The sequence below is a fragment of the Peromyscus californicus genome, unplaced genomic scaffold (genome assembly GCF_007827085.1).
Source record: "Peromyscus californicus insignis strain IS unplaced genomic scaffold, ASM782708v3 Scaffold_10__1_contigs__length_136768540, whole genome shotgun sequence".
NCBI lineage: Eukaryota > Metazoa > Chordata > Mammalia > Rodentia > Cricetidae > Peromyscus > Peromyscus californicus.
The window spans coordinates 69713753-69727705 of NW_026294391.1; the positions used below are offsets into that span (position 1 = coordinate 69713753).

The 13953-nt window shown below is 39.5% G+C and overlaps 1 non-coding gene across 1 annotated transcript; it reads left to right on the forward strand.

Moving 5' to 3' along the window:
• The first annotated feature begins 11187 nt into the window (after positions 1–11187).
• On the forward strand, positions 11188–11260 carry Trnak-cuu (transfer RNA lysine (anticodon CUU)). The gene has a single exon. It is a non-coding gene; the product is annotated as a tRNA-Lys (tRNA).
• The last annotated feature ends 2693 nt before the right edge of the window (positions 11261–13953 follow it).

Sequence of the window (13953 nt, forward strand, 5' to 3'; positions counted from 1 at the left end):
TAAAACTCTAGCTACCATTTGCATTAATTTTGTTGGATATGGACTGGCCAGAACTGGCTATGAGGCCTATGATGATCTTGAACTTTGCATTCCTCTGTCTCCCACTCTCAAGTGCTAGGATTATAAGCATTTGATACCATGCCAAGCTGTTACTCCTACCCCCTATACACTATAATTTCCTGCATACCCAGAAGAATAACCTTTGGAGTTTTCTGGAGTAGGTATCTCCTAAAGATTTTTCTTTTGAGATAGGATCCTGCTAAGTAGCCATGGATGACCTAGACTGGGTATCCTCTGCCTCCTGAGTACTGGGATTAAAGCTGAGTACTGGCATGCTATCTTGGAAATTTATTTATAACAGCAGTAGATAAATGTGTCCCTTTGATTATGCCTGAGTATATGACAAGACTTGAATGAAAAATTAGTCATGACAGTTCTTTCTTTTAGACCTTGAAACCTATTCCCTTAACACATAGCAAAACAGATAAACATTTCAACATAATTTTGTGTATCCCATTATTTAGTCCATGTTGTAGCCAATAGATCAATAAAAATTGTTAGAGTCTTCCTACCCTTCAACATATATTAAATCCAAGAGCTTTGAAGAATCTGTCTAGAAGTTAAAAACCTATTTGTGAGTTTTAATATGGCAGTTCATGATTACAAAGTTTTAATCTGGCAAGCCTCACAGGAAAACCTATTACCAGTATGTCAGATTTACTGCAGAGCTAGTGAATTACCGTCTCTGAAGGGAGTTGTGGTCAAGGTCTCAGGCCTCCTGAAAGGTTATGCTCTACACATAATCATATTCATAGCTGTGGCCATTTTCACCTGATTCTCTTTCTTCAGAGATTTAAGGTATTTAGTATAGAAGTCTTTTATTGACTTGGATAGGTTTACTCCTAAATACTTTTTTTCTTTTATGCTATTGTCAATAGAGGTGTGTCCAAGATCTCTTTCTCAACATGTTTGTTGTTGGTATATAGAAAGGATGTTGTTTTTTTCTTTTGTACTTGATTTTGTTATTTAAAGTTATTATTGAAATATTTGTTTATTGAGTTCATCATAGGGTTAATTTTTATGAAATTTTCTCAGTGATTTTTGTGTTTAATGGTTATGGTTCATATCTTCTACCATAGTCCTCTGATATGCTCATTCCTCTCTTCACCAAAATTATTACTTCCTGTATTTTCTTTAGGCTTTGTTTTTTAGATATGAAAAATTTTAGGATGTTTATGTTGTGGAAAGTGTTTCTTTCTCTTTCAAACATGGTAAATTGTTTTGCTGGGTATGTAACTTTAGGTTAGCTGTTGTAGACTTTTGGGACTTTGTTGTTGTTTTGTTGTTGTTGTTTTGTTTTGTTTTTTGTTTTTTTGTTTTTCGAGACAAGGTTTCTCTGTGTAGTTTTGGTGCCTGTCCTGGTTCTCACTCTGTTGACTTTGAATTGCTCCAGGATATTCTGGTTTTCAAAATTTCCTTGAAAAAAAATCAGCTCTTATTTTCATGGGTTTTCCTTTATACATGACTTATGATTTTTATCTTGCAGGTTTCAATACTCTTTCTTTGTCATGCATACTTAGTGTTTTAACTATGATATACCACAGAGATTTTCTCTTCTGGTCTTGTCTATTTGATGCTCTGTGTGATTCTTGTGTGGGTGTGCTTTTCCTAATTTTGGGGAAGTTTTCTTCTTAATATTGTTGAAGATATGATGTATGCCACTGACTTGGAATTATTTTCCCTCATCTATGCCCATTTGGTATTTTCATAGTGTCCCACATTCCCTGTATGTTCTTTCCCTATATTTTCTAAAATATTTTTTTAATATTTCTTGTTTATTTGGTTTAGGTATTCTATTCTGTCTTTAAGACCTGATAGTCTGACTTTTGCTTGATTCATTCTACTTGTAAGGCTTTTGTTCAAGTTTTCAAGTTAGCATATTGGGTTTTTCAATTCTATCTTTCTTTTAGATTGAGTCTTCTTCAATGTTTCCATCTCCTGGTTGAATTTCATTCTGAAATCTTAGATTATCTTTATTTCCATCAGCCATATGTTTTTGTTTTCTTGGGTATCACTCAAGCATTTATCCTCCTTAAACTATTTCTATTTGACTTCATTGAGCTGTTTCTTTGTGTCTTCTTTAAATTCCATTCCTTGAATTCTTGGAGGAGATTTATGATCATTCTTTTATATTTTCTGTCTTTGAGTTTATCTAGGTTATCTAGGTTATTTTCATTGGCAAGCATTTCTAGAGGACTGATAGACTTTGAAGAGAAGATACTGACTTGATCCTTCATATTGTTGTTATTCCTATGATAAGATCTGGGTACTGGAGTCCAGCTTGAGATGAGGGCAGTGTCTGAAGTGGGTGGATACAAGAGTGGCAGCAGAGAAATCCAGACATGGAACACTTCTTAGTTTCATTTTATGGGAGATGGTCAGAGAGGAAGTGTGTCTCAGTATAACTTGACCTCCTCTGACAAGCTGCATCTCTGGTAGGCTTTATTTATACATAAAATCATTTTCCTCATATACTTTAATCACTGATTACAAAGATTTTTCATGGTACATGCTTTTTCTAAAGTCTTCCTTGATTGCATAAGCATATCAAAGTAAAGGAAGGAAAATGAGCAAACAAATTTCATGAGAAATAAAATCTAACATTATGATAAAATCAATTCTTTTAACTCAATGTCTTTTTCCTTACAATTGGTGCTGTAAAGCCTCGTGGTTACAGAAATACTAGATAGGATTTCTCTAAGTTTGACTATGTTAATAGATCAGAAGTTATTTTTCTGCTCCCTGTTATATAAAGCTTATCCTGCATTATTCTATTAATCTACTATAATTATTATCTGATCTTTCTATGTAAATTCAATTCCCCAGTCCTTTGTTTAAATTTTTTATTTATATCTGCCATAAGACCACCATCCTTTCCTTTGACATTTGAAGTACTATGCTCTGCTCCATATTCTTTCTACAATATCAGAAAAGTTCTGATCTGACAAGTCTACTTAGGAAGCCAAGGAGTTCACTAAGACAAAATGTTTCTCTTTGTGTCTTTGTCATAAACCCTTGTTTCAATATGGTTCCTAACTTTATTATAATCCTGCAAAAGGTAAAAGAACATCAAGATTCCTAAAACTAGTTACTTTGCCTTCAGGAGGGTACCAAGGCTTGTCATTAATTTTATAATGAAAATCTTTTCCTGCCCATGCTAGTTGCATATTTCTGAGGCAGAACATGAAAACCTAATGATTCAGTTATAATGTCAGCTTCTAAAATTTCCCTAAGTTTTTCTTCTTTAATGATTATTTCTAGATCCGGTGTCTCATGCTTACTAATATCACTTAGGCAGTATGTTCTACAGAAGTCTCAATTTTTTGCATAGCTGATTCTCCTAGGGAACTACCATACATTTTATTCTTTTTAACGTAAACTTCTATAGGAATTGTTATATTAGCCCAGCTCTGGACTTCAACAAGGGGTCCTTAACAGCAAGGGATTCAAATATTAAACAATCAAAGACACAGTCAAGAGTTGTGTAGCAAATTCCACCAAGGGCAGTAAATGGTCAGTCTAAGTCTTCTAAGAACTGGAGCTTTATCAAGCAATGCCTTCAAGATGTTTGGCATTGCCATCAGGGAATGTAGAATTCCTTTGTTCTCAGTTTGTTGTGGATAAAACAGCTTTGGGGAATAAGAGAAGAAGTGGAGATGTGTTGAATTTCAAGGATGAGAATACCCTTGGTGAAATGAAGTCAGGTGGACAGAGTGGACTGAACTAGTATGCAGGAGGTGCTTCCTAGTCTAAGATGGATTGCAAGGGTAGATATACCTGAGTGGAAATGTTTCATATGATGTGGGTGAGACCTGTGGTTTCTTGGATAGGTAGGAAAGATCATGGCTCAAACCTAAAGCTCCTTTATATTTAGGGCTGGGGGGGCAAACTAAGCAGGTTAAATGGTTATAAGATCCAGGATAAATCTGGTGGTTTGAGGAAAATGCATGGATGAGGAGGTCATCCTCTAGACCCTGGAGGCAGATCTGGGAAGTCTGCATATGAAATGGAGAGGGGAAGGAAGCATAATTTGGCCTATGATTGGATACAGGAAGGGTAGTTTCTTACTTAGGGTTTCTATTGCTGTGAAGAGAGAGGATGACCATGGTAAATCTTACAAAGGAAAACATTTAGATGTGGCTGGCTTACAAGTTCAGAGGTTTAGTTCATCATCATCATGGTAAGAAGCATGGTGGCATGCAGGCAGACATGGTACTGGAGAAGGAGGCGAGAGCTCTACATCTAGATAGGCAGGCAGCAGGAAGAGAGAGAGATGCTGGGTCTGGCCTGAGCCTTTGAAACCTCTAAGCCCACTCCCAGTGACATACTTCCTCCAACAAGGCCACACCTACTCCAATGAGGTCATGCCTCCTGATAGTGCCACTCCCTGGTTTCCAAGCATTCAAATCTATGAGCCTATGGGGGCTATTTCTATTCAAACCACCATAGGCAGATCCTGGTTGTGGTGTAGAAACTGGTTGTCAGGCAGGAGGATTTATTAGGTCTAGATCAGACCACTGGCTATGGGACCATAGCTAGATCCAAGAGGTTGAGAAAAAATAGGAATTGGGATGTAAGTGGGACTCACCTGGTTAGTCCCAAGAGGAGGACATGGGGCATCAGGTATGAAGTGAGGTGGTGGAGGCAGCACAAAGAGACCTGGGAGTGGATGCAGGAAGGTCAGGTCCTAGAAGAAGCCTAGAGGTTAACTACAGTACAGCAGGAGGTATGTTATTTGATTTTGCATCCTACCACTTTATTGAAATTGCTGAACATTTCCAGAAGTTTTCTGAGTTTTTGAGTTCTTATATATAATACCATCTGCAAGCAGGAATTATTTGACTTTTTTGTTTTCTTATTTGTACTACTTTAATTTCTTTCCCTGGTCTTACTGCCCCAGGTAGTGCTGCAAGCACTATTTTGAAAAAGAGTGGGTATAATGCTCATTTTAAAAGCATTTCTTCATTTTTTTCTGCATTTTAGGTGATGTTAACTGTGTGATTATCATACTATGTTGTGGTATGTTCTCTCCAGTTCTACTCTAAGACTTTTATCATGAAAGTATGCCAGCTTTTGTCAAATGCTTTTTCTGCATTTGTTGAGATAACAATTTGATTTTGTATTTAAGTTCATTTATATGATTTATTACATTTAATGAGCTGCATATGTTAAATCATCCCTGCATTCCCTGGGATAAGGTCCAATTGTTCACAGTAGATGATCTTTTTGATATGTGCTTATAGTCACCTTGTAAGTATTTTACTGAGGATGTTTTGTATCTATGTACAAGCTCAATACTGGCACACATAAAAAATATCAGTAAATGTAATGAATCATATAAAGTGACTTAAATACAATTATCACAATTGAAGGTGTCTCCTATTTTTGACATTAATATGAGTTTCATGTAAACGATAGAGAGAAGAATTTTATTTATTAATCCATTCAACTAACCTGTGTTCTTTGGGGAGCTGAGGTCACTGATATTAAAAGTTATTGAAAGTTGTGTATTGATCACATTCTTTTCTTTTTTCTTTCTTTCTTTCTTCCTTCCTTCCTTCCTTCCTTCCTTCCTTCCTTCCTTCCTTCCTTTCTTTCTTTCTTTCTTTCTTTCTTTCTTTCTTTTTTGGGACAGACAGGGTTTCTCTGTGTAGCTTTGCGCTTTTCCTGGAACTCACTCGGTAGCCCAGGCTGGCCTTGAACTCACAGAGATCCACCTGCCTTTGCCTACTGAGTGCTGGGATTAAAGGCATGCACCACCACCAACGGGCTTTTTTGTTTCTTTACTTATAGTTTTTGTTTCAGTAATTTTAGCTTCATTTTTTCTTCAGTTTCTTGACTATTCTAATTCATTTATATAAACTGAAATATTGCTTGCTACTCTCTGTAGGGTTGATTTTGTGTACCATGTGAACAGCCAGGGAAAGTTGGTTCATGAGTTGTTTGATTGGACCTAAAGCAAATGAAGCTAGTTCAAAAGTCTCATATCTCTTGAGGCCTGCAGGCATGTACATGATGTGGGAGCAGATGGACATGCAGGATGGGATGGGAGGATGGACTCACCAGGAAAAGAAGGTTGATTAGCTACTGTTCTTCAGCTAGGCCTTCAGGTATGGAGATAGTGGCAGAGGTAGATAGGGTAGTAGAGAAGAACTCACCATGTAAATCTATTCACTAGCCCTGAGTCTGTAGATAGGCCTGCAAGTATAGAGGTTACTTCAAAAGGTCAGATGAGAGTAGGCAATTTCATGTTTTCTTTTTTTTTTTTAAATTTATTTTAATTTATTTTGCAATACAATTCAGTTCTACATATCGGTCACGGATTCCCTTGTTCTCCCCCCTCCCGTCCCCCTCACCTTCCCCCCAACGCCCCCCCCCCCCCATTCCCATCTCCTCCAGGGCAAAGCCTTCCCCACAGACTGAGGTCAACCTGGTAGACTCAGTCCAGGCAGGTCCAGTCCCCTCCTCCCAGGCCGAGCCAAGCGACCATGCATAGGCCCCAGGTTTCAAACAGCCAACTCATGCAATGAGCACAAGATCTGGTCCCACTGCCTGGATGCCTCCCAAACAGATCAAGCCAATCAACTGTCTCACCCATTCGGAGGGCCTGATCCAGTGTGGACCCCTCAGCCATTGGTTCATAGTTCATGTGTTTCCATTCATTTGGCTATTTGTCCCTGTGCTTTATCCAACCTTGGTCTCAACAATTCTCGCTCATATAAACCCTCCTCATTCTCGTTGATTGGACTCCCAGAGATCCACCCAGGGCCTAGTCATGGATCTCTGCATCCAGATCCCTCAGTAGTTGGATGAGGTTTCTAGCACAACAATTAGGGTGTTTGGCCATCCCATCACCAGAGTAGGTCAGTTCGGGCTGTCTCTCGACCATTGCCGGCAGTCTGTTGTATGGGTATCTTTGTGGATTTCTGTGGGCCTCTCTAGCACTTTGCTTCTTCCTGTTCTCATGTGGTCTTCATTTACCATGGTCTCCTATTCCTTGTTCTCCCTCTCTGTTGTTGATCCAGCTGGGATCTCCCGCTCCCCCAAGCTCTCTTTCCCTCGACCCTCGCCTTTCATTACCCCCACTCATGTCCAGGCTGTTCATGTAGATCTCATTCCATTTCTCTGTCATTGGGCGATCCCTGTGTCTTTCTTGGGGTCCTGTTTTCCAGGTAGCCTCCCTGGTGATGTGAGTAGCAGACAAAATACCTTGGGGTAACACTAACCAAGCAAGTGAAGGACCTATATGACAAGAACTTTAAGTCCCTGAAAAAAGAAATTGAAGAAGATGTCAGAAAATGGAAAGATCTCCCATGCTCATGGATTGGCAGGACTAACATAGTAAAAATGGCAATCTTACCCAAAGCAATCTACAGATTCAATGCAATCCCCATCAAAATACCAACACAATTCTTCACAGACCTGGAAAGAATAATACTCAACTTCATATGGAAAAACAAAAAACCCAGGATAGCCAAAGGAATCCTGTACAATAACACAACTTCTGGAGGCATCACGATCCCTGACTTCAAGCTCTACTATAGAGCTACAGTAATAAAAACAGCTTGGTACTGGCATAGAAACCGACATGTGGACCAATGGAATCGAATTGAAGACCCTGACATTAATCCGCACACCTATGAACATATAATTTTTGACAAAGAAGCCAAAAGTGCACAATGGAAAAAAGAAAGCATCTTCAACAAATGGTGCTGGCAAAACTGGATATCAACATGTAGAAGGCTGCAAATAGATCCATATCTATCACCGTGCACAAAACTTAAGTCCAAGTGGATCAAGGACCTCAACATAAATCCAGCTACTCTGAACCTGCTAGAAGAGAAAGTAGGAAGTAGTCTTGAACGCATTGGCATTGGAGACTACTTCCTAAATAGAACACCAGTAGCACAGACTCTGAGAGAAACAATCAATCAATGGGACCTTTTGAAACTGAGAAGCTTTTGTAGAGCAAAGGATACGGTCAACAAGGCAAAGCGACAGCCTACAGAATGGGAAAAGATCTTCACCAACCCCACATCTGACAGAGGACTGATATCCAGAATTTCATGTTTTCTAATAGCTGAATAATATTCCATTATATAAATGTACCATATTTTTTATTATATATTCCCCTGCTGACAGATATTTAGGCTGTTTACGTTTCCTGACCTTTGTGAATAGAACAATAGTAAGCATGAATGAGCAAGCCTCTCTGTAGTAGACACAGACTCTATCTGGTATATGCACAAGTTATATAGCTGGATCCTCTGGCAATCTATTTCTAGCTTTTTGAGAAATCTTCCCACTGATTTCTATATTGACTGCATGAATTTGCACTCCCACCAACAGTGAAAAAATGTTTCTCTTTCTCCTTATCTCAGCCAGCACTTGTTCTTTTTTTTTTTTTTTTCCTTTTTTTTCTCCCTCGGCTATTCTCACTGGTGTATGATGGAACCTCAAATTATTTTAAAATTGCATTTCCTGGCTAGCTACGGATATTGATCAATTTCTTAAAATATTGTTCATCCATTTATATTTCATCTTTTGTGAACTGTCTGTGAAGTTCAATGTCTCGGTTTTTGATTGGCTTGTTTATTTTATTGAGTTCTAGACTTTTGTTTGTTTGCTTAGTTATTGACAAGTTCTAGATATTATTTCTCTGTCATATCTGTAGCTGGTTGAGTGATATTCACACTCTATAAGCTGCCTCTTCACTGGAATGATTGTGTTCTTTGCTTTTTAGTTCCATGTGGTTCCATTTGTCAATTGTTGACATCAAGAAGCAGATGGCTATAGAGGGGTGGGTTATTATATGTGGGTCTTCAGTTCAAATCCATTCATCAATCTATCTGTTATTATGCAAGTATTATGCTATTTTATTACTGGTGATCCCTCCAGCAGTTCTCGTCTTATTTTGTTTTGTGCTTTATTGTTCAGAGTTGTTTTGACTAAAATTATGAATCTTTTGTGTTTCCAAATGAAATGCAAGATTACTTTCCAATGTATGTAAAGAATTTCATCAGCATGCAGATTACATTAAAATTGTAAATTACTTTTGATAAGGTAGCATTTTTACAACATAAATTCTGTTGTGAAATGAGCATTGAGAAATCTTTTCATCTTCTGGCCCCCTTTTCAATTACTTTCTTTTTTGTTAGATTCATTAAAACATATTCTAATACTTTTGAGGTTGTGAATGTTAATATTCCCATGATTTCTTTTTTAGTATTTTTGCAATTGGTATATAGGAAGGATATTAATTTTTATGTGTTAAATTTTTTATCCTCCTACTTATTTTAATGTATTTATCACCTGGAAGAGATTTCTAGAGTAGTTGTTATGATCTTTTATGTATAGAATCAATTCATCTGCAAATAAGGATACTTTGATCTCTTCTTATATTTATTTTATCTTGTCTTATTGTAAATATAAAAGAAAAAGACAATATTTATGAGTATTTTAATCTGAATCATAAAAGGCAGACCACTTTAAAATTTTCATAATATTTGTTTACATATTGCATGTAGAGAAATATGTACACCATGGACTACCTGTTGAGGTCAGAGGACAACATGTGAGAGTCAATTATCTCCTTCCATTATGTAGGACCCCCCACTAAAGTTACATTTGTCTGTGTTGACTGCAAATGATTTTATGCAGTGAAGATATAATGGCCCCAGAGCTCATTCCCTTAATTTTAAAAAGTTCAATTTATTTTTTTGGGTGGTGGTTGGGGGAGTAATTAAAATTACCATTTAATAATGGTTTTTAATTTTGTATAACTTACATGTCCACAATTTTGTATGACGAAAAAAAGACAAGTTTTGATTTCATATGTGTTTATATAGGATATATTGTAAAAAGGAAAAAGCATTCCAATAGTTAGCTTTTTCCTGTAGTGGGCACAGTTGAAGTGGTTGGGATAGTTATGGGTAGCCCACCAGAGATAACCACACAGATACAGTTTATAGTGCATTGAAAGTTTTTTTTCAAGAAAGCTGGGAACACACCAGGTTTTTGAGGACACAAGTGTGGTCTTGAGTGTCTAGAACATGGGATGTTTAAAGACAGAAACATCCTTGCATCTCTCTCAACAGCCACAGGGGGCTTTACAAAACCAAACAGTTTGAAGCAAGTAGTTTAACAGAGGGTGCTTTGAAATGCTCTTGTATCCAGACCCCAATGTTTTGTGGCATCCTTGTCATGAGGGCACCAGGGGATTGTTTTGTGGTGTCCCTGTTATGAGTGGACTTCCAGGGTGTCTCGTGGCATCCCGGTCCTACAGAGCATGATGTCCAGCAGTATGGGGAGTGGAGGCTGTTTCTCCATAGAAAGGGGACCCCGGGACGCAGTTAGTTGGAAGGGTTCTGTGCAAATAGGTGGTTTAACAGAAGCTAAGGTAAATTAACCAGCAAATCCTGACCTTTGGTTCCTAGAATATGGTTGAGTGATTTTCCATGGGAGTCTCCATCAAGGAGATCAAATTCTAGTTAAACCTGAAATGGCCTCAGCAAGAATAGAAAATGGAGGAACTTTTGCTCTGTCTTGCTCTATCACATTCCCCACTGGGTCTACGGGCATGAGTGAAATCGTTGACTCATCTGTAGTGGGTAGCCATTCCAGCTTTGATCTGTAAGTTCCAACCCCCATTGAGACTTCGGCAACTGTCACGCCTACAAGGCGGGGCGAAAGGAGGCGCCTGGGGACCTGAGATCTGGATCGGCGGGCTCTCGCTCTCTGTTGCAGGACCCTGGACTAGAGAGGTGTACCAAGCAGAGCTCCAGAGAACACCGCTGGACTGCGATACACCTTCCCCAGACTCCGCGACCTACCTATCCCTTAATTTGTAAGTTACGCCATTAAATAAATCTCCTTTTATCTACGTGGAGTGGCCTTAATAATTTCACCAATATATGAGACTGAGGATGTTGGAGCGGGGCCAAGGTCAGCAGTGCTGAGGGACCATTACTATTCCTTGCTGCACCTTGGGGAATCGTGGGGGTGCAGACCTGGGTGCGGAGGACACGGCGGGGTGTCGCGGGGACACGAAACCTCCCCGGAGCCGCAGTCGCCGCGCGGGGCGGCCTGGGAAAGTCACCAGTCAGCAGCGCAGTGGCGGGAACCGCAGCCCGGCTAGCTCAGTCGGTAGAGCATGAGACTCTTAATCTCAGGGTCGTGGGTTCGTGCCCCACGTTGGGCGCCAGATATTGGTGAAATTATTAAGGCCACTCCACGTAGATAAAAGGAGATTTATTTAATGGCGTAACTTACAAATTAAGGGATAGGTAGGTCGCGGAGTCTGGGGAAGGTGTATCGCAGTCCAGCGGTGTTCTCTGGAGCTCTGCTTGGTACACCTCTCTAGTCCAGGGTCCCGCAACAGAGAGCGAGAGCCCGCCGATCCAGATCTCAGGTCCCCAGGCGCCTCCTTTCGCCCCGCCTTGTAGGCGTGACAGTTGCCGAAGTCTCAATGGGGGTTGGAACTTACAGATCAAAGCTGGAATGGCTACCCACTACACTCATCCTGTTCCAGAAGGGTGTAGTTGGTCCTAGGGACTATTAACTTAGTTGGTCACTCAGTTGAGAATGTCCGGTCCTACCATTAGCAGGATCAGAATGAGAATCAATAGTCCACATAATGTAGACAGTAATGTGTTAAGGCATGGGGACCAGGTAAACAGATGGATACCAATTACATGCTCTATGTCTTCTTTCTCTCTCTTCTTTCCCTCATTTTCTTCCACTTTTCTCTTTCACAGTCTTTGTTTTGCTTCATCTCAACCATTCTTTTTCCTTCTTCCTCTCTCTATTTTTTCTCTCTTGCTCACTACTTCCTTCCTACTTACTACTTTTTCCCTCTTTCTCCATCCATCTCCTTTCACTCACCATTCCTCATTCTCCTTTTTCTTACTTTTTTTGGGCACTTGCTCATGCAAGCACTCCAGGACAGTAGCCAGCTCCCACAAGCTCTTCCTCATCGTCCTCTCTTTCCTTAGAGCAACAGGATGCAGAATGCCCAAAACTGGACAGGGCCACACACATAAAAAGGGATTTGAAATATATTTAGTTTTCTGCTTCTTCAATTCAGGACATAAAGCCTGGGATCATCACCAACAATCCAGACTAAAGTGCCTATGTCTGTAGCACTGGCTATTCCTACCTTTACTTTGATCAGGAGCATAATTGGGATCTGTTTGACTTTTATTAGCTCAATATGAGCCCTCCTTTCTACATTACTTGATTTATCAGTCCCTTCCCCTCCGCTAGACCTATATTTTTTTCACCCCTAGATGGTACATAGAGGGAGAGGGCAGAGGTCTACCCAAAACATAAATCTTCCATCTTCCCATCTCCTGCTTTTTTTTTTCTTTTCTGAATTCCCTTGTGTAGATTTGGGGCTGATGAGGCGTTTGTATCCCAGATGAGTAAACTCTAGTAAGTCTTATCTAAAAGGGATCCAAAGTACAAGTGACACTCCATCTGTTGTCATGCTCAGTAGCCTTTTCTTTTTTCAAGGCATGGAAACATCTACTTTGACAGCAATTAGTGTGGTGAGGATGACTGATTAGGATCCCTTAAGTATTTAATCAGGCTTTCCAAATTTGGAACATAATATCTGAGTCTGAGGACTTTAGTTTTCCTGGCACCTAGGTGAGTGGCTTGGTGAAGATACTTAACCAGTTTCTTTTCCAGATTCAAGGGAAGGATGGTTCTGTCCTCAGGCATCATTCACCATCCTTTTGTATCTTTTTTTGCCAGTTACTGTTTCCCATAATCAATCTCACCCTGGGGTACATTAATGCATTCTTGGCACCATCAGGGCTACCAAGACTTGATTTTAGGGCCAGTTCCTGAGTGATCAAGTTTGCCGTTCTGTTGCCTCTGGATTCTTTGGAATCCTCCTTTTGACGTTCTTTGCAATGGACAATGGACACTTTCTTGGGTAATCAGAAAATTTTCAATAGTTTTAAGATTCTTTTTCTCTATTTCAAGATGAATTGCTAAATGGTCTTATAAATGAAATAACCTCACTCATTTTCTTGACACCATTAATTTGAGCAGCTTCCATTGTTGTAAACTGCCACGTGATGCACTAATGACTAAATGAAAGAAGACAACCAATCCTGGACTGCATCTTCTAAACCATGAGCCCCAAATCCCACTTTCATAGCTGGATTTAGCTCAAACACCTCTTCTAGTAACAGAAAACTGCCTACCAGACCAGGGATTCTTCTATTTAGTTTCCAGTGGAAAAGATAACTGTTTTCCTCACTTTTTAGAAGAGAGTTTGAAACTCTTCTTTTACTCCTCAGAATACAAACTGAAAAAAAATCTGCCTTTTCACCAACATTTGTCTTTGGAGAGCCTGGTCACTTACACAGATTATTTCATCCATCTTTTCCTTTCCTAAAAATGTATCATCATTTTTATTTGTGTGAGTATAATGTTCGTGTATGTGTGATGGTGGTGATGGTGGTGGTGTGTGTAGATGAATCTTTAGAAGGTCTGATTAAATAAAACAAACCTAGAGCCAGGTATTGAAAGATCAGAGAAACAGAACAAGCCACATCCAACCTCACCTTGCCAATTCCTCAGCTGATCTTGTTTCCTCAGATGAGATCTCATCTGAATGGATCTCAGCTGAACTTCTGCTAAAAGCCTAAAAGCTTAAAAGCTTAACAAGCCTAGTTCATGGTCCTCATGCCTTATATAACTTTTTGCTTCCTGCCATCACTTCCTGAGATTAAAAGTGTGTGTCACCATGCTTGGTGGTCCCCAGTGTGGCCTTGAAGTCACAGAGATCCAGATGGATCTCTGCCTCCCAAGTGATAGGATTAAAGGTGTGTGTGTGCCACCATTTTCTGGCCACTATGTCTGTCTAGTGGCTGTACTGTT